The 20,870-nt window shown below is 35.5% G+C and overlaps 1 protein-coding gene and 1 long non-coding RNA gene across 2 annotated transcripts in view; one reads left to right on the forward strand and one right to left on the reverse strand.

Annotated features, from left to right (window-relative positions):
• LOC135125673 (CTP synthase-like) overlaps positions 1-20,870 on the reverse strand; it is a gene marked incomplete at its 5' end in the record, with an annotated part of 671,166 nt that overhangs the window by 596,809 nt on the left and 53,487 nt on the right. The window lies entirely within an intron of this gene.
• LOC135125589 (uncharacterized) lies at positions 17,960-18,460 on the forward strand. The gene is made up of 3 exons (XR_010279911.1): positions 17,960-18,119; positions 18,174-18,266; positions 18,377-18,460. It is a non-coding gene; the product is annotated as an uncharacterized LOC135125589 (long non-coding RNA).

Below are 20,870 nucleotides of genomic sequence, written 5' to 3' on the forward strand. Positions count from 1 at the left end.
TTATAGTATTTGTTATTGCGTGAATTTTCGATTCTGTCAAGCCGACGCGCCATCGAACATACCCTTCGACAATGTAACAGATGCTTTCGCGTAAAGCCAAAGCCAATAACGCCATTTATGGGTGAACTACCGAGGTCGCGAGTAACGCAAGCGAAGGTTTTCACGCACTGTGGAGTGGACTTTGCTGGCCCTTTCTCCATTACAATGGGATGGCGTCGGGGTGCGGCGCGCTTGAAGGCCTACGTCTGGGTTTTCGTCTGTTTCGCAGTAAAGGCCATCCACCTGGAATTGGTGTCTAACTTGACTTCGGAAGGGTTTTTGAGTGCATTACGTCGTTTAGTAGCCCGTAGAGGACAATGTACTGACATATATAGCGATTGCGGTACAAATTTCGTTGGCGCCAATAATCTGCTTCATAAATATATGCAAGCAGCGGTCGGCAGCTGCGCCATCATCCACCTTTAGCCAAAAGATTACAGTTTCATCTTGAATAAAAAGCTGTACTGTTCCTAATAAGACATGATGAGGAGTAGGTTGCACTGATTAACTTTGCAATCAAATTATAGGGATTACGCCTTAAACGTGAATCACTATTTGCTAGAATTCAGAACGTTTTGGATTCTTCTCAAACCCTAACCTCAGAAAATGTTCGACCTCGAATTGATGAATTATTGAGAATTGCAGTCGATTATTTGTTCTTGAATCCCCTCAAATCTTGCCTCCAATTCCACTAATTTATCAATTCGAGGTCGAAACAAGCGAACATTTTCTTAGGTTAGGGTTCGAAAAGGATCCAAAACGTTCTGAATTCTAGCAAATCGTGATTCACGTTTAATGCGTAATTCCTCCAGCTCGGTAAGGATTCCTTCCGGTGTAGTTGTGGTGGACATTTTGTAAACAAATCCTACGATTGATTGTGAACAAACCATTATACAACGTGGAGACAAAAAGCGTTTTGCGATAAGGATGCTCAAGTGAAGAAAACCTTCCACTGTCGCTGGGTACTGTAAGTGGACTGTATTCAGAGGAATCATCATCCGCGTTCGTAGGACCAATATGTTGCGAGCGAGGCAACTGGTCAAGTGATTAAGAGAGATGAGGTGAATAAATAATAGAGAGTTATACGGGGATGAAAATCCTACCTTGCAGAAGCGTTGTGTTGGTAGAAGGTGATGAGACTCGGGGTTGGTTGTCTTCTGCTGGCGCCAGCGGGTTTCACTTCGGTTTCACTCAGCGTCCCTTTTTTGCACGTGCACGTTATTTCAATTTAAAGGTCCTACTCGGACTCTCAAACCGCACACCTCTTTTTCTTTTTTACGCCACTGATAGATTTCGCTAACAATATCGTATCAGGGTTCTGAAACATTTTAACTACTAAAAAGCTCCACAAATGAATTCACTGAAGAGGAGAAATCACTAGGTCTGGGACCTAGTGTTGTTATAGCACTGTGAAAAACAATCCACAACCCACAAGACTCAGTAGTACACTTTGATAACTAGAGAGCGGATTGTATGAAATTTGCATATCCGTTATTTTTTGCACATAAGTCTTGATATTTAATATGTGAACGAATCATGCTAATTAAAAGTGAATACAGCTATAAAAAAATTGCATATTTGCATATATTTGCCTTCTGCTGCATATTTCACGTAACGAATGCATATTTTGCATTTTTATCAATTTTTGTGCTAATTTGAAAAAAAAAAGTCATTCTATCGGCATTTATCTAGAAAAACGAAATTTCATGAATCATATTGCAAATATTGTCCTGAGCTTCAAATAACTAGTAAAGGTTTGGGTTTTATGGTAGTTTGGAGAAACCACCGGGTGTTAAGCCATTCTTCCAGGTAAATTCGGGCTCTAATTACTTTTGGAAATACCGTTCATTCCCAATATTTTTGTTCGTTACTTAAGTGTATTAATGGTATGTTTTGTGGTAGTCAGAAGGACGTTACCCTATTATTTTTCATCGTGAGTTTGCATTGAAAGCATTTAAAGCGATACAGGTGGGTCAATATATCGACGATAACTCTAATGAATTTATGGATTAAACCTTTTCCTGAACTTATTCTTCAAGAAGGAACTCTGTTTTGTCGCACCTGCTCTAAACCAGTAAGGATTTTTTTACATCTGTGGACGAAGTACGCACTTTTTTTACTTACAAAAGCATATTTTAGAATCACTGGAAAAACTTTTTGTTAGAATATTTCGAAAAATATTTAAAAATAAACTGTTACCAAAATAGTAATTAAATAGTCGATTACTACTATTTTTCAATTTCTTCTGTTTATATTTATTTTTTAGTATAACAATATTATCTTTAAAAATGTGATTTATGTGTTAGTGAAAATTAATTAAACACTTTGCAATGTGATTTATGTATTTTTTGTAATAAAACGTATGCCGGGGAAACCTGTTTTTGTAATTTGTAAATAAATTTAAATCAAAAAAAAAAATACGATTTTTTTTGATTTTTTAGCATATGCAACTGCATATCTGTGCATATATTAAGAAAGTTACTGCATATTTGCATAAATTTGATGCATATCATATGATCGTATTTTCCAAAATTTTGCTGCATATTTTTCGCTCTCTATTGATAACTATTTTTCAAATTTACGATTATTCAGTTATTTACGAACAGAAAGCAGACAAGATTTTCATGAAAACTGGCAGAGGCTCTTTCGATTATAGGTCCGATTCAGCAAAAGGCATTTTAATTGTGAACTGAGCGGATAGCAAGTGTGTGCACTTACAATGGTATCGAGCCTATTCAATCAGTAAACAGGTATAAAAAAGAACTAAAAAGAAGGAATTGCACCTTGTCCATCCACAATACTTTGCTAGAATAAGCATTTGGGCGGGGTTGACAAGGACAACGCGTTGATGGGATTATACAAGAACCCTAGCAGAGCTAGGCGTTGGTATTTTCCCATATTTGCATATTTCCTAGATATAAGTGTTGTAAATGGATCTGCATAGGGCTTACTGTAAAGCTCTAAATGTAAAATCTATGCCATTGAAAAAGTTTAGAATGGAAGTTGCAAAATCTCTGGCACAAACGGGGAAAAAGAATAGGGGTCAGATGCCCCAAAGTTTTCATGTTGCAGAAGTGCAATATTGCGCAGTTGTGTCTTTTCAAATGTGTGCAATATTATGCATTTGAACGACATTCTAGATTTTCTATTTTTATGCTACCTAAACATCTTTTCCATTCTTTTTAGTTCCCGAGCGTAAGCAAAGGAAGTATTGTAATCGAGTCCGTCGGCCGACTCTCTACTTTTACGTTTTCTCGATCTTTCATGACCCCTAGAAGACGAAGAAATAGGTCTCCCATTTCCGACTGTCTGTCCGTCTGTCCGTCTGCCGTCCCGGATTTTTATTAGACAGATAATCTCCGAAAGTACTGGACCGATTGTTGTGAAATTTTGTACTTATATTAAGAATATCATGTAGATGGTAAAACGCTAACCAAAATTTGTCTAATCATCCCCACCACTAATGCGATGACGTCACTTCAAAATTCTACATAGTAAATGGGTTTTCAATTGTATAAAATAACATAGTCCTACACATGTAGTTTACAACTCCGAATCGACTTTTCACCCGAAACTTCCAGATTTTTGGAAAAAAAATCAAAATTATAAAACAACATTTTGAAATTTAATTTTTAATCTGCTAACCAGAATGCTTTGAAATGTTGCAGATGTTTTAAGGCTGTAAAGAGCATAATAAATGTTTAGTCAAAATATATTTGCTTATCCCCTCCAAAAAATTGATGACGTCAGCTCGAAAGTTTGCCGAATAAATCCTATCTAAACTGTAAAAATATGATGAGTCTGTACTTGTAATTTATCACTCCATTCATATTTTTTGGATTTATATATACAGGGTGACTCAAAAAAATTAATGAATGCGTAAATTTATTTTTTTGATTTAATCATGAACTGCAAAACCGAATGCTTTGAAATCTTGCAGATGTTTTAAGGTTATAAAGAGCATAATAAATGTTTAGTCAAAATACATTTGCTTATCCCCTCCAAAAAATTGATGACGTCAGCTCGAAAGTTTGCCGAATAAATCCTATCTAAACTGTACAAAATATGATGAGTCTGTACTTGTAATTTATCACTCCATTCATATTTTTTGGATTTGCATATACAGGGTGACTCAAAAAAATTAATGAATGCGTAAATATATTTTATTGATTTAATCCGAATGCTCTGAAATCTTGCAGATGTTTTAAGGTCATAAAGAGCATAATAAATGTTTAGTCAAAATATATTTGCTTATCCCCTCCAAAAACTTGATGACGTCAGCTCGAAAGTTTGCCGAATAAATCATATCTAAAATGTACAAAATATGATCAGTCTGTACTTGTGATCTATCACTACATTCATATTTTTTGGATTTGCATATGCAGGGTGATTCAAAAAAATTAATGAAAGCGTAAATTTATTTTACTGATTTACTCAGAAACTACAAATCCTAATGCTTTGAAATCTTGCAGATGTTTTAAGGTTATAAAGAGCATAATAAATGTTTAGTCAAAATATATTTGCTTATCCCCTCCAAAAAATTAATGACGTCAGCTCCAAAGTTTGCCGAATAAATCCTAACTAAACTGTAAAAATATGATGAGTCTGTACTTGTAATTTATCACTCCATTCATATTTTTTGGATTTATATATACAGGGTGACTCAAAAAAATTAATGAATGCGTAAATTTATTTTTTTGATTTAATCATGAACTGCAAAACCGAATGCTTTGAAATCTTGCAGATGTTTTAAGGTTATAAAGAGCATAATAAATGTTTAGTCAAAATACATTTGCTTATCCCCTCCAAAAAATTGATGACGTCAGCTCGAAAGTTTGCCGAATAAATCCTATCTAAACTGTACAAAATATGATGAGTCTGTACTTGTGATTTATCACTCCATTGATTTTTTTTTGGATTTGCATATACAGGGTGACTCAAAAAAATTAATGAATGCGTAAATTTATTTTATTGATTTACTCAGAAACTACAAAACCGAATTCTTTGAAATCCACTGCGAAAAAAAACATAATAGGCATGCAGTCGTCACGTTTCCGACAGCGAGGGAAGTACTGTCTAAACTCTTTAGACCAATTTTTCCAAAGAATGACCAACCAGGAGCGGTATCACCAACTAACAGGATCCGAGCTGGAATACTTAGCAGATCACTTTGGTGAAATAAGCGAAGATCCTGATTTTTTAACTGATTCTGATGAGGACTATTTGCCGGACTCTGGAGACGATAACGGAATTGACGAAGCTCAAGATGATGGATTGACCAAACAAGACGTAACAGAAGATGGAGAAAGTGAAGAACAAGAAGAATAAATTGAAAAAGACCAATCTGGACCATCTAGGAAAACATCGGGCAAGAAATGTGCTATACGACAGCCAAAAAAGAAAGCGGTAACTGTCACATGGAAAAAAAAGAATTTAGAATTGAATGACATACAATTATCTTTCCGTGGAGACGACACACTCCCTGATGAAATTTGTAACGAAGCGAATTTTCGCGGGCCGGAAACCGTGACGCGTACCGAGAGAGCCGGGGGTAAATTCGCGATCGCCGCGCCGCCGCGGCGGAGGAAGAGGACTCTTACCTGCAACTCCAAGGAGTGCGAAAGTGCTGTGGCTGCTGTCCTGGTGTTGAAAAATTTTTGGAAAAGTTTCGTTTGAGAAGTGAGCCGTTTGACCCTCCGACCCACCGTAAGTACCTTTTTGGGTCGCCTGCCCGTTTTGTACCGGTTTTCGAATCGCCGCCCCCGAGCGAGAAACCGTGTCACCGTCACCGCGTTTTTTTTGTCACCGTCGAAAGTCGACACCGTCGTGCACGCGTCGTTACCGTCACCGCGCTCCCCTCCCGGGTCGCCGTGCTGTTTTCGCGCGATTTCCAGGTTCAAGGTCGCCGCCCCCAGAGCCCGGAGGAGTCCGGCCTGAAGGAAATCTCCGCCCAGGAGGAACGACCGTGGCGTACGTTTAATTCTCTTTTGGTTGTAAAACCGTTGTTTAGTTATTTAAGTTGCTTAGCCGTAAGTTTTATTATCTTAGACCGTGTAGCTGGTGGCAGGGAATAAACCCCATTTTGTTATAAAATATCCTCGCCGTTTTATTTCGTATTCTCGAGTGTTCGTGGCGGCTCATCACCTGAATTCCGTGTCTCCGGCTTTAGAGCACCCCGGCGCTCCCTCCCCCGGAGGGAGCTGGCGCCCGAGCGACCGTCGCTCCTGACCGAAGGCGCCACCCCCGGCGGCGTGAAGGTAGCCGCATAAGCTTGGTCGACCAGACGTGTTTCTGTCATCAGCGGTACTAGTCGACCCAAAGCTTGGCACTCAAGTACGCCGCCACCCCATACGTTATCGGCGAGATTCCGGACCGTCACCGGACCGTCCGTCCGTCCCATCATCCGGAATTTCGTCGCAAATTCTAAACCTCAATACACCATATAAGGGCTTTAAATATTTTTTTACGGAAGATTTACTGAAAAAAATTGTCTACGAGCAAATTTATATGCTCAGCAGACTGATATAAATAAACCATGTAATCTATAACTGTGAACGAATCGAAAAAATATCTCGGAATTCTTAAGTAGATGTCGATAATTCGATTACCAAATACACGAGTGTACTGGGCACAAGACATCGGAATTGATTTTGTAAAGAATGCAATGTGATTAAATAATTTGAGAAAATTAGACAATTTTTGTATTTCAATGATAATACTCAATATTTACCACGTTAAGACCCCGGTCATAAAATGCAACCTATCATTGACCATCTCAACGGAAAATTTGGTCGAGTTCCTCCTGAATCCCGTCTATCTGTTTTTTTTTTTTTCAATTCAATTCAATCATCTATGATGGCGTCAGCAACGGTTGATCCATCAAATGCATTAAAAGTTTTGTGTTCTGTATGCTGTAATCCTGCAGTACAAAAACGTATTTTCTGTGGCGATTGTGGTGTTTGGTCACATCCTAGTTGCTAAGAGAAAAAAAGGGTTGTGATTCCGGAAACGGAGACACAATCATCAAGGACAACAAAACAATTTGCGACGATGTCTCGGAACTGAATCAGTCCATCATACACGAATCAGTGCTATGGGAAACTAGTATACTGAAAGACACGACGAACGAACAAAAACGATCCAGCGTCGAATTATGTAATGTAATCAAAGAATTACTGACAAGAAAGGATTCTGGAACAACAGCTAATCCAGCAAAACAAGGACGAACTTGTCAAGGTAACAAAACTTGAAACATTCATACAGACTGAACTACGAGTTCTTCAAAAAAACACCGAAATTTTAATGACAGACATCATTCCCATTAAAAACCACTTAGCCGACCGCACTGTCGCAAAAACAAAGGACGCTATCACTAGTTCGTCAAAAAATGATAACACATTGAAAAACTGGGAATTCCCGCTCAAACCAGTGGCGGAGACATCTACTCAAAACAAGACCGGAAAGTTCCATTGGAAAAGGACATCAGATTCCAATGCGATTGTATTAGAGTAGTTATATTCCATATTTGTTCTAGACCAGAAAGAATGAGGTCAACCTGTTCCAGCTCCCCCATTACTTTTCATCTGGTGGTCATTGACCTTTGGTTTGTTGTTGACCTAGTCGCTACACGTGACTGACCTTGGTCGCGATGCCAGGTCAAACTGGGCCAGCTCCCCCATTACTTTTCATCGGACGATCATTGACCTTTGGTCTGTTGTTGACCTAGTCGCTGCACGTGGCTGACCTTGGGCGGGTGGGAGTTCTAGGCCAGGTCAAACTAGCCCAGCTCCCCCATTACTTTTCATCGGGCGGTTATAGACCTTTGGTCTTAGTCGCTGCACGGGGCTGGCCTTGGCTGACTTTTATTATAACCTTGCGTCGTTTAAAATTAATTCTTACAGGTTTGTGCAATTCTGAAATTTTGAAAATCCTTCGGTGCTACTGATTTTGAGAAGGTTGAAATGCGAAAGAATCGTAATTTATTATTGTTAAAGACTCATAGAAAGTACTGAGCGCTTTATGGTTTGCCAAATACGCAGCCCGACACATAAATTCATCCACGCACTGGTCGATCGTTCGATAATTTTTCCGGATATTCTCAACAGGATAGAATATATCTCCAAGATTCTGCCAGCGATTATCACTCAATAATTTATAAACAAAACATTTATACATTAGAGTATTGTCCAAGTAGTTGGTGGTCATCAAAAACTCCACAGCAGCATAATTTAAATTTTCAATTTGGTCTCTTTCGCATACATGTAGAAATGCATCAATGTAACCATCGGCACATTGTTTTCTTTGTAGCAGAATACAAATGTCAAGTGTATAAAAATCACTTTCACCTTCGGCAATCCATTTAAACACTTCGTCCGGTACAATAAAATCTTTTTTATCAATGAGATGAAGGAATAAATATAATTTCGTTCGATCACTCGCAGCGGCTTTAAAATATGTTTTGTACACACTTTCGGATGCACAAAATGCTTGTAGATCAACAAATTGTCTCAAGTCAGACATTGTTGTGATGTAAAATAACCAACATCGAATAAATCATCTGTGAAATTTAATTGCTTATATACGGCAATCCCCACTTTGTTTTAAATTACGTTGCAAGTCTTGTGACAATTCTTTTATCAGCTGAGAACTACTTTTTCTTGTTTTACTGTGTATAATGTTTGGACTCAATGAGTCTTTGTGATTTTTCGTAACTTCGATTATTAAATAAGCATTCCTTGTAATTTTCAAACGTTATTGTTTTAAGTGATGCTTTTGTACTACCTGTGGATTTATTAACTAATTTTTTATTGAAATCATCACTTGCAATTCTATATGCATATATTTTAAATCTGAGACCCACAAATTCTAGCATAATCTTACCGTTATTTTCATCTTTCATTAAACCTGGTACTTTTATTTTTGAGTTCTATACCATAAATATTATATAAATCGTAGTCAGAAGTATCAAATCGATGTGACTCTTTCTTAATATATTTGTATACAGGTGACTGCGAAATATGTGCAAATATTTTAACCACGGCATCCCCCACCCTAGTAGAGCCGAAATATAGAAAAAACAAATTAAAAATCGAATGGGGCAAACCCCCCCCCCCCCCCCCATGAACCACCCTCGATACGAAGGCACTGAGCCACCTTGTAAACAGAGTTGGAAAAACGTTCGAATAAAAACGACCTAAACACTTTCAGTTTCAATTAAAAGTAAAACCGACTTTTTGCTGCTTATCATTCGTTCATTCATTTACTCATTCATCGTTAAAGGTCAGTGTGAAAGTTTTTTGGTAATTTTGATTCTGACGGATGTTTGGTCCTTGTCACTACGATTTTACATTGTTTATTGGAACAGAAATAAGAGCAACTTAGAATGCTACTACCTTTTTACAAGAAATGTTGAAAATGTTGTCCTTGACTAGCAATACAGGCGTCAGAGCGTCGCAAGAGGTTTGTTGATAGGTAAAAAACACCGGAGTAGCGGCTGCCACTTTCACTTGTTGCAGCTCTTCGATAATTTCTGAACACTGTTGATTTCCACAAACGAATTGTTTCATCCAACCAATACACGTTTCTCGAAAACAGTCTCTTGAAATCGTACTTGTTGACGACTATGTGGAGTTCCATCGGACAAAAAGTGAGTTACACAACGTGGACAATCAGCGGGCTCCAAACCGTGCACTTTGTCAACATGGCATGGATGTGATCGTGTTCTTTTAATGTAGGATGCACTACAAGCTGCGAAAATCCAATTTCTTCTTTCTGTCCCATCACGACCACGATCTGAGTTTGAGGTTGAAGGTACCATGATCTCGGAGATGCTGTACCACTGATGCAAATGTTCGCCCACACAAATTACCATATCGACACGCTCTGCATTGGAAAACTCTACCATACACCGATTTCAACGACCGCTCGATAATCACTGGCCCTTTTCGTGTTTTTCACGTTGCGATTAAAAAAGTGCCTGATAAAGTTACTTTTTTGGTTCTTAAACCGAGTCGCCTACCATTCATTGCAGTAATTATGTAGGTCACGAAACATTACCAGCGGCGCGTGTTACAATTTACATTTAATTTCAAATAATTTTTTCTAGACACTGCTACCACTTAGGACCGTGAATTTTTGCCAGTGACATAATCATATTGTGGCCTATTCCCCATTTTTTTTTTTGCATGTATTTCGCAGTCAGCCTGTATATCGTCTACGTGAAATTCATAAATTAGGCTGTCAGTGTCGGTCACGGTTGTAGAATAGATAGGTTGATACACTAGCATACATTTGCATATCCCTGGTCAGCGACGCCAATTGCCGATCGCGTCGCCTGGTTTTTGACGTTTTAGGGACACAGAACTCTATAGGCATCTGTCTATAACCGATGTAATTAATAAAAGAAATCGTATTTATCGACTCCGATCAAATGTCATTTACAAATTTTGTATTGTTCATAAAGCAATGTAAACCAAAATCCCTAAAATAACTAGAACGATTTCCGCTCGACAAGGTAGAGGCGCTAGCTGTCTGTGTCCTTTCCATGGATATAGGGATCGAAAAAAAGCGTCGCCATCCCAAGCCATTAGTGTACAAACCTATCTATTCTACAACCGTGGTGTCGGTGTAAAGCAAACTCGGGTACTATCCCCCCATCTTTTTTGCGATTATATAAATGTTTGATTTACTCGTCGGTGATTTATTTAGTACTGTGCTTTCTATTGTTTAACAGATTGTAAAGTTGAAGTGTCGTCTTTCATTTCTGACTTGAATAAAGAATCACATTTACAAGCTTTTGTGAGTGCAAAAACTTTGGAAGAGGATAGAAAATTTTTAATAAAAAGTTTTAGTAAAAATCCAACAAAATATGGTGAGAAAATATTTGCACAACTCGAAGACTGCAGAACAATTCTACCCCAACGATTTACTGAAAAATTCAACGATTCAGGAATCGATGATCTAAACATAAAAATTGTTAATGGTTTGAAGTTTTATTTCGTCAATAAAGGAGCGATCGGTCAAACCGTCAATATAGAATTTATTGAAAGATGAAGATATGGAGGATTTGAAATTTGAAAAAGTCGAATACCGTTAAAATTTTGTATAGGAGGTTAGATTTACATTTGAAACGTATTCGTTCCATAAAAGAAGCAATTAAGTTGAGCTGTACTAGAAATAATGATTTTAATAAATTATAATTAATCACTTATTGTGTGTTTTATTTCTCCATCCTCGTACAAAAAAATTATTTTAAGGTGAATCGTCATGAATAAATATTATTTATTTCGTTTAGTGTATTATTTTCCCTACTTTCATATAAAATTATTTAATTGCGAATCGTCATGAATAAAAGACGTGTTTGTTTCGACAGTGGTCCGGTTATTTTCTTAATAAATGATAAAGAAAGTCGATTTAATACTTGGTTTTACGATATTAAAAGGTTTCAAATGAATATAAAACGTTTCGAAAAACAAATAAAGCCCTTAATCGAGAAAACGTTAGAGAAGAAGCGAAAATTTAGAGAAACAGTTGAAAAATTAGATTCAGAATTGAAAATTATTAGCAAAGAAAATCAGTTAAATACATGTCGGGACATTTTATAACAATAAATTTAAATTAAATAAAAATCAATTTTTGTTGGCTTCGAGAGTAATCTCGTACGTTACAAATAACTACGAATCAATTCACCGTAAAAAAATAATTAAACACGTCCATAATTATTAGAATAAAATATCAAATGTCGCAGTCAGTAAATAATAAAATCTTCACTTACGTTATTTAAAACGAAGAAGAAAATAGCTTGTTGTCAAAAAAAAACATGCACAAACACACATCACATAAAGATTCACGCACATAACTTAAATCAGTCGTTTCCATATGTCAATTTCGTTTCGAAATCGATGAATTATTCCCCGAATTAATCCACAATAACGTAAACACGTCCACATTCCCTCGCAATTCGTACAATAAGGTGTTACATGACGGAGCGCGAAAAAGCTTGCGATGCACTTGATCTCGGACGCTGCATTTTTAACGCTGCAAGAGACGTATTCAGGAAATATAAAAAAAATATATCATCGTTTCGGAGGTGGCAAACGGCTTACGACAGAAATTTTGTTTTTCCCACAAATGCATTCGCATAAATTTATGACTCAACTTGTATAAAAATAAATATCGATTAGAGGTGTAATTGTTTTTCAGATATAAAAAAATATTTTACTCGAAAACGGGAAGAGATGGGAGGTTCATGCACAGAACAAAAAAGTTTCTAAAATACGAAACACAGGCACCGGTGTCGGTGGTTTTTAGTTTGCGTTAAGCATTTCGGACAAAAGGGCAAAAGTTTGTGGAGACCAAACGGCATAATTTAAAAAAACAATTTTTGTGCCAAAACATTTCCGAATGAACAATCTATAGGTCCATATAGTTAAATATTTAAAAATTTTGGTTTGGGGTCAAACATTTTTTGCCAAAAAAAGTTGTCAAAATTTGAAAAAAGTATTTTTTTGAGCAACAGGGAATTAAATTAGAATTTTTGGTGTAAAAAAATTTCAAAAAAATGTTTCGAAAAAAATAAAAAATTCGAAAAAATGACGTTTGTTTTTAGAAAACAAATGCATGATTATCAATCATTGACTAACCGTGTGTAAAAATAAATATATGTTATAAGTGCGATTATTTTTTTGAACCGATAAAAACTTTATTACTCGAAAACGGTAAGAGATAGAAGGTTCGTCCATAGAACAAAAAAGATTCAGAAATACGAACCATACACACTGGCGTCGACGGTTTTTAGGTAACTTTTGATATGGCGATGAAAAGGGCAAAAGTTTGTAACGCCCAAACGGCAAAACTTAAGAAAATAGTTTTTGCATCAAAATATTTCCGAGTGGCCAATCTATAAGTTCGTACAGCAAAATAAGCATTTTCCTGTACCGTTTAGTAGTAATAGCGTAAAAACGTCATAACTGGTAAACGGTAAGAGATACCACGTCGGTGCAGGGGAACGGGGAACAGCTAAAAATAACAACACACACGCCGAGTTAAAAAAATTTCGAAAAAAGTTGAAAATAAGGGAGAAAAGGGCAAAAGTTTCTGGAGCCCAAACGGTAAAAGACATAAAGTCGAGATCACATCAGAACCTCCACCCGGAACGAACGCATAGGTCTACGCAAAAAAACTGCGTAAAAATTTTTTCAAGTATAAAAAAAAACATCGAAAAAGGAATCGAATAAGCCCAACATGCAACACTTAAAAAGAAAAAAAAAGGGAAATAAAATACTAATATTATTTATTGATATATAATTATTACTACTGCAATACAAGCACGACTATCACTACTCCATATACTAATGTCACTACTAATTCTACTACTAAAACATTTCAACACTTTTAACGCTACTAACACTATGAGATTATATACTTTTTACCTTTAGGTATAGTTTCTTTACTTTGTCGGATTTTTGTATACTTTTTACTTCCCGAGCGTAAGCAAAGGAAGTATTGTAATCGAGTCCGTCGGCCAACTCTCTACTTTTACGTTTTCTCGATCTTTCATGACCCCTAGAAGACGAAGAAATAGGTCTCCCATTTCCGTCTGTCTGTCCGTCTGTCCGTCTGTCTGCCGTCCCGGATTTTTATTAGACAGATAATCTCCGAAAGTACTGGACCGATTGTTGTGAAATTTTGTAGTTTTATTAGGAATATCATCTAGATGGTAAAACGCTAACCAAAATTTGTCTAATCATCCCCACCACTAATGCGATGACGTCATTTCAAAATTGTACATAGTAAATGGGTTTTAAATTGTATAAAATAACATAGTCCTACACATGTAGTTTACGACTCCGAATTGAGTTTTTACCCGAAACGTCCAGATTTTTGGAAAAAAAATCAGAATTATAAAACAACATTTTGGAATTTTATTTTGAATCTGCGAACCCGAATGTTTTGAAATGTTGCAGATGTTTTAAGGCTATAAAGAGCATGATAAATCTTTAGTCAAAATATATTTGGTTATCCCCTCCAAAAACTTGATGACGTCAGCTCAAAAGTTTGCCGAATAAATCCTATCTAAAATGTACAAAATATGATGAGTCTGTACTTGTGATATATCACTCCATTCATATTTTTTGGATTTGCATATACAGGGTGACGCAAAAAAAATTATAAATGCGTAAATTTATGTTACTGATTTACTCAGGAACTACAAAACCGAATGCTTTCAAATCTCGCAGATGTTTTAAGGTTATAAAGAGCATAATAAATGTTTAGTCAAAATATATTTGGTTATCCCCTCCAAAAAATTGATGACGTCAGCTCGAAAGTTTGCCGAATAAATCCTGTCTAGACTGTACAAAATGATGAGTCTGTACTTGTGATTTATCACTGCATTAATATTTTTTAGATTTGCCTATACATGGTGTTTGAAAAAAATTAATGACTGAATCAATTTTATTGATTAAATCAAGAATTATAGAACTGATTACTTTGAAATGTTGACGTTTTGAAGTTATTGTAAGCATGGTAACTTTTTAATAAAAATGTATCTGTTTATCAACCCTAACCTTAACGAATTATTCCAGAACAAAAACTGGATTAAAGTAAAGGCATACATTTACAATTCATACAAAACCAAATTTGTTTCTTTATAATAATTCTATGTTTGTTTGTGTTTCTTTTATGTTTCGTTTTTAATAAAGAAATAATAATGTTACGCTTGTTCTCCTTTATTTGCAACAAAATTGATATTCTCTTTTTGGCCATTTTGGATACGTTTTAAAACGATTATAATGAAGTAGATTTGTTATTTGTTTCATTAGTGTGATTTTCAGAAAACTGAAATTGAACAAACCAATAAAGTATTAATAATAATAATAATAATAGATTAAGTATTTATTGACCCAGCAAACACTTAATGTTTGATATAGAGTAATATATGTATCACATAAAATCCAAGATGCTAATTAATTAACAACAAACAAAATTAAGAATGCAAAATAATTCATAAAAAGATAAAAATTGGTCTAAAGAGTTTAGACAGTACTTCCCTCGCTGTCGGAAACTTGACGACTGCATGCCTATTGTGTTTTTTCTCATTACATTTTTGTAGTGGGAATTTAAAAAAAAATTGCGATGACGTCATCAACATTTTTGCAAGGACACGTATATCAGTTTGGGATAGATGTAGTGTAATACTAAGAATAAAATTATTATATTCTCAAATTTTCGGGAAAATGAATTGGGTCGTTTTGAATATTGATTTGTAATAATCAATAAAATAACGAAACAATTTACTCACGTATACGTATCCCAGGCAGCTGAAAATCGTGTATGTATAAACATTCTTAATTTAAGATGACAGGCGTAACAGCATACTTGAGAGTCAAACAGAGAAACTGTAAACAAAACGACCATCGGTTTTATTGCTTCGACTTCCGCTTATTATATAAAACATTGGGTTTTATTTTAATTCTTGACGGTGAAATTCACAATTGGTTGATTATAAACATGTCTATTTCACATTCGCGGAACCAAGTGAACGCATAAAACAAATGCAGGTCTGTAATGTTAAAGTCGATGTAAATAAGCATGCTACCCTTATGTTTCAACCGAGTTTTTCCTTTAACAAATTTTGTGTCTACCAAATTGGGTTGGTTGGGGGGTAATACTAATAATAAGTGTTGCCTTTAATTTAATCAATAAAATAAATTGACTTCATTAATGCTTGTGATCTATCACTCCATTCATATTTTTTGGATTTGCATATACAGGGTGATTCAAGAAAATAAATGAAAGCGTAAATTTATTTTACTGATTTACTCAGGAACTACAAAACCGAATGCTTCGAAATCTTGAAGATATTTTAAAATTATCATAAGCATGGTAAATTTTTGATCAAAATGTATTTGGTCGTCCCCCCTAAAAAATTTATGACGTCACCCCAAAATTTTGCTGAAAAAATGCCATCTTCAATGTGTAAAGTATGATGAGTCCATACATGTCAGAGCATTCCGTTTTGTAGTTCCTGATTAAATCAATAAAATATATTTGCGCATTCATTAATTTTTTTGAGTCACCCTGTATATGCAAATCCAAAAAATATGAATGGAGTGATAGATCACAAGTACAGACTCATCATATTTTGTACATTTTAGATATGATTTATTCCACAAACTTTTGAGCTGAAGTCATCAAGTTTTTGGAGGGGATAAGCAAATATTTTTTGACTAAAGATTTATGATGCTCTTTATAGCCTTAAAACATCTGCAACATTTCAAAGCATTCTGGTTAGCAGATTAAAAATTAAATTTCAAAATGTTGTTTTATAATTTTGATTTTTTTTCCAAAAATCTGGACGTTTCGGGTGAAAAGTCGATTCAGAGTTGTAAACTACATGTGTAGGACTATGTTATTTTATACAATTGAAAACCCATTTACTATGTACAATTTTGAAGTGACGTCATCGCTTTAGTGGTGGGGATGATTAGACAAATTTTGGTTAGCGTTTTACCATCTACATGAAATTCTTAATATAAGTACAAAATTTCACAACAATCGGTCGAGTACTTTCGGAGATTATCTGTCTAATAAAAATCCGGGACAACAGACGGACAGACGGACAGACGGACAGACGGACGGACAGACGGACAGACGGACAGACGGACAGACAGACGGAAATGGGAGACCTATTTCTTCGTCTTCTAGGGGTCATGAAAAATCGAGAAAACGTAAAAGTAGAGAGTCGGCCGACGGACTCGATTACAATACTTCCTTTGCTTACGCTCGGGAAGTAAAAAATAAAAAGTTTGTCTAAAGTCTAACTAATGTAACAAAGCTGTTCCAGGAGAGTGGAGAGTGCATATGTTGGTTAGTGGATGGTGTATTGAAAGTAAATGTAACTGAAGAGAGAGTACCAATATTTGGGAACATTAAAATGAATTTGAAAGTTCTCATTTGTTAAGTGATTAAGTCATCATTGTTATTTGTTAAAGCTAGCGACCAGCGACATGCTTAAAGGTAAGTTTACATTCAATTATAATTACATCTATTAAAATTGCTGATTATGTTAGAATTATCCCGTAACCACAATAGACAAAGACAATCATAATTAATGCGACATATGATATATGAAGTATGATGACGAAATCAACAATAATGGCTCTACACAGTAAAAAAAGATTGTGTGTAGATTATGATTTTCGGTTTCATGAATAGCACCGATTTTCATTCTGGGACTTGATGTTGATTTAGTGTTAATTTTACAGATGTTGGTGTAATGTGGTACATACAATGTGGTACATACACACCAAGTTTTCGCAACTTAACAAAGTCGTGATAAAAAGTGGCATTAATTTACGTTATTAGGAGACGAATGGTGTGAAATGATATGTCTCGGCGTCAGCAAGTGTTGAAAACGCGCCCAAACAATATAATCGGATACTTACGCCGTGTAGCGTTGACTCACGTTATGCTGCATTATGCGTATTTTGCTGGCGTTCGTCACTTCGTGTTCGTCGATGCCGCGTGAGTTAATATGTCGTGTTTACCAAATGGGTTGCTGTTGAAGACATCACAGATGTAGAATCTATATCTAACGTTGGTATGTATCAAGATACCTAGAATAGTTATATACATTGAGGTAAGTCACAATGTCTTTAAATTGAGAAAACAAAAGCATTATAATATAGATGATGGACTATTGTGCAACAGACGGTTTAGATGGCACGAGTTGTCAAAAATTTGTAATAGTTACAACAACTGAACCGTACGCAGCCTCAGAATAGACAAAACATTAATATTTATGCAATGACTTTGCTTCCGTAGTTAGCTTCGTCTATTTACTTGTATTAGAAAATTAATAGAATTGTTAAAAAACGTTTATTATACTTAAATTAATAGAATTATGTCTTTAGTGAAAAACAAGTTTGGAACAACACTATCCGAAACGGTTTCCTTTGAAGATGAAGAGCATGTCGGAATTGATCTCGATGTAGTCCCTTCTTACCTCCAAAGAAAGGATCCATTCATTAATGTACTAACGTTACAAATGCAAATTGACAACCAGTTAAAACATGCAGGTATTACTTACACAATTTGAATATACAAATTCAATACCTACTGTTTTTTTTAAGAACTCTTAAAACAGCCGACACATGTGTACAGTATTGAGACTGGTGAAACAGATATTTTAACTGAAGCTGGTACTTCTGCGTACTCCGCACCAGGTGATTCGATACTGGTTGTTAAAAAAAAAATTATATGAGCAAGAATTTATTTGAGGAGTCAGTACAAATTGGTACTAAGATTAAGTTAAAAAAAAAAAAGAAAATTTTAGAGACGCTAAATACTGACATTCCGACTCCAAGTACGTCTTCAGTCACAACGTTGAGTAACAACAGGGATGATGGTGGTACCTCGGAATATTAAAAAATACCAATCCTTGAAGTAAGTAATGTCTTTCAAAATAAAATTTTATGAGAAAGTATCTTTTTAAAGGAGTTGTATATCAAAATTCTCAAATATGGAGGCCACTATATTATCGATGAGTATAATGAAAGTGGAATGCTGACCAATAAATCACGTGTCCACCTCGTGGACATTGTAGGAAGGATTATGTTTGACCTGTATAAAGCCAATACATGCAAAGCTATTAAAATAAAGTATGCCGAAAAGTTAATAGAGATATTTCCCAAATTACGAAACCCAGTAGAAGGAGGAATTCCATATGTACTATCAAAATTAAGTATCAATTGCTTATTTCCTTATTATTTTTGTTTTAGGCTATGTTTTTCAATCCCCTAACTAATGGGGGTTATTTATCAAATAAGTTAAGAACTATCCATAGAAACAACAAGGATAAAATTGCAAGAAAAAGAAGATTTCCTTCTGAATGGCACAAATCACTTTCACGTAACAGACAAAAAGAAGAGGAACTAGTAGAAATAGATGATGACACTAAAGAGAAACTTCAATTTTTGATTAATGCTAATTGTAAAACTCAACATCAAGTGATAAAACAGAAAATGATTGAAACTTTCCATGTGCGAAGAGGGAAAAACATTGATATTTTGAAAATGTTTCCTCGATTTACTGATACTCCAGGCTTGGTCAGAAATAACTCCTTTATTTTGCAGTATGTTTATTGGTACTTATTTTTCAGGTGGAAGAGGACTTTAAAGAATTATTTCCGGAATATATACCAAATACCTTTCAAGAGAAATATAGAAACGATCGTGAAAACGTGTTGAAAATATTTCAAAAGGTCACCAACATTCCACTGAATGAGTCTTATACAGATAATAGCATTAAGCAAACAATAGCACTTTCTCGAATGCTTCCTCCTTTACCAACATTTAGACCAGTTTTTTAAATTCCTCCAAGTTTCCTACTATTTTCTCCATTGCAGCGCGAATTTTATACTGCAAAACGTATGATCGACCTAAAATCGCTTCAAAAACGAAATAAAAACATCTTTTGCATCAACTCAAAAGCCAGATCTTAATTCATCCAACCCACTGATGCTTGAGGAAATAGTCAACGAAGTCAATGAAAGGCAGAAGTGCAAACAAAACCTAATCATCTTCGGTGTACCAGAGCAACCCTCTACTCTTACGGCTACAGAAAGATCTGATAATGACAATTCTACTGTTGACAATATCCTTAAGTCTGCGTACCCTGATTTTTCTCCGTCTAATAATTTGGCAGTACATCGTATAGGACGTTCAGATGCTTCAAGCACTAGACCAAGGCCTATCAAGGTTCGTCTAAAAGTCTAAAAGTCTCTTAAGAACAATAACGATTAAGAGAACATCTCCCTGGCTACTGATCGTACACCTAAGCAAATCGCATTTTATAACAAAGTGAAACAAGAACTCAATGATCGTACAGCCAATGGTGAACAAAACTTAAGAATTCGCTATGTCAACGGTATTCCCACTATTTTAAACTAATTAATTCACCCAATTATAACTCTGTACTTCACTACTTATATCAAAATGTTAGAGGTTTAAGATCTAAGGTTACTCAGTTTTATAATAGTGTTTGCGAAAGGGAAGACTATGATGTTATAGCACTTACCAGCTGAGTTTATTGTGTTTAGACAAGATCGTGATATCCATTCATTGGGAGTAACTAGAGGCGGTGGAGTACTCATAAGTGTAAGAAATAAATATAAGGCAACCTCACTGGATCTTTCTTTTATTCAAAATGCAATGCCTAGTATTGACATTAGTCGGAATTAAACTACACCTTGGACATCATTACTTAGTCGTTCTTAACATATATATCCCACCAAAAACATTATCGCAGGACTTTGAAGCTTTTTTTGATCTCATAAGCATAATCGAAGCTCTCTGTAATAATAAAGTACTGATATTGGGTGATTTCAATGCAAGTGACTTTACAAACACAACAAACAGAACAGTAAACGTCATAAAAAATTTCAGTGAATTTTACGGTCTCACATAATAACATTCTAGATTTGGTTTTCTCTAACACTGATTGCAAAGCAGAGACATCCGATTCAGCCCTTGTTAAGGAAGATCCCCACCATCCATGCTTAGGGACAAAAGTCTATATACCTATCGCATTGCCAAACCAGTTTCCAATGAACAAAAATCCCGAGTCATACAACTTTAAGAAATCAGATTACCCTCGCTTATATCAGACGATCTGCAACACTAATTGGGACTTTTTACATCTTAACTTAAGTGTAGATACACTACGGATTTGTAGCTTTTTCTGAGTTACATTATTGGTCTATTTTTTGACCCTTATCTGTCACCGTGGTTGAAGTATTGTTTTACTAAACTTCAATCAACGTTAACCTT

The sequence above is a fragment of the Zophobas morio genome, unplaced genomic scaffold, assembly GCF_036711695.1.
Source record: "Zophobas morio isolate AGI-343-1 ecotype UQ-CSIRO unplaced genomic scaffold, CSIRO_AGI_Zmor_V1 ptg000009l, whole genome shotgun sequence".
NCBI classification, from domain to species: domain Eukaryota; kingdom Metazoa; phylum Arthropoda; class Insecta; order Coleoptera; family Tenebrionidae; genus Zophobas; species Zophobas morio.